Source organism: Brassica oleracea, chromosome C6, assembly GCF_000695525.1.
Source record: "Brassica oleracea var. oleracea cultivar TO1000 chromosome C6, BOL, whole genome shotgun sequence".
Classification (NCBI taxonomy): domain Eukaryota; kingdom Viridiplantae; phylum Streptophyta; class Magnoliopsida; order Brassicales; family Brassicaceae; genus Brassica; species Brassica oleracea.
Genome location: NC_027753.1, coordinates 11,992,189 through 11,993,369, shown reverse-complemented (window position 1 = coordinate 11,993,369; position 1,181 = coordinate 11,992,189). Strand labels below are relative to the sequence as shown.

General features: G+C 36.5%; 1 protein-coding gene across 2 annotated transcripts in view; it reads left to right on the top strand.

The window, feature by feature from the left end:
* LOC106299146 overlaps positions 1 to 520 on the top strand; it is a 2,475-nt gene extending 1,955 nt beyond the window's left edge. The window contains exon 7 of one of the 2 annotated variants that reach the window (XR_001261693.1): positions 310 to 520. The gene's annotated coding sequence lies outside the window, so the exon portion shown is untranslated. The remainder of the gene's footprint in view (positions 1 to 309) is intronic. The other variant, XM_013735281.1, reaches the window with a different exon arrangement.
* The last annotated feature ends 661 nt before the right edge of the window (positions 521 to 1,181 follow it).

The window sequence follows — 1,181 nt, the reverse complement described above, 5'->3', positions numbered from 1 at the left end:
TTAGTGGGGTTGTGGATACCCTCCTCTACACGCCTAATACGTGGGAAGAGTATATACTTTTAGATATACTAAATATTCTGACAAAACCGTTTTGTTAAGTGTACATTTTTAAGCAAATCTTCTTTTTTTTGTGTAGGCACAACTAAACGCCGCTTTTAGCGCTCTATGGATATTGCAAAAGCGAGGAAAAAGCGAGAAAAGCTAGGGATCTATGTACCTCGTCTGGCAAGGGTGTCCCTAAGCGTTGAGGGCATCGCCTTGGGCGCCTTAGCGCCATGGCGACAAAAACTCTCGCTTTTTCGAACCAAGGTGGTGACACAGCAACCCCACCAGGGATTGAGGAAGTGGAGAAAACGTGCATGAGCCGCCGTGAGTAAAAAGACCGTATTAATTCAATCAGCCCGTCAACTCCACTTTCATTCTACCGTTTTTAAAATGACTCTCTGTTTCGCTACCTTGAAGCTTTGCTTTTGTTATGAATTTTCTGCAACTATTTATCATTTTGTCTTTGTCTTGAAGCGTTAATGACGAGATTATAATATATTCCAACGTGTTGTTTACTCCATCCTTTAAAACATGTTAATAAAGAAACACAGGATAAGTTAACACAGCATCATCATCTGCGTTTTGAACATTCTAGATTTCTCACTTGGAAACTAATTTGGGACCCTTTACCGTTTTAAAATTTTGAATGGCTCAGAGCTTAAACTATATACCACTCTCCTCTGATATTTCTTTCTCTCAGTCTCTTTTAGTTCAGTTTTTTCTTCTTTGGCCGCATGATCATTCCCAAAAAGATGATCATTTATTAATTATAAAAAACTTATCTATAAAGTGAGAGACAAAGGAAACATGCAGCCAATAAGTAAATGTGTGTGCTTAAACTAAATATCATAATCTTTATCAAATGGTAAAGAAAAACTTTGTATCTTTTTGTTATTGTCTGCGTTTTGAACATTCAAGATTTCTCACTTGGAAACTCACTTGGGACCCTCTACCGTTTTAAAATTTTGTAAACAAATATGGATGACTGAAATCATACGGGAACTTATGATTTTATAACTAACGTAAATGAAAACACTCTCACATTTATTTGAAAATGAATACACAAACATTCCCGGTTTTAATCACTATGATACCCTAATCCGGTAGACCCACACGTTCCATAATATATATTATAC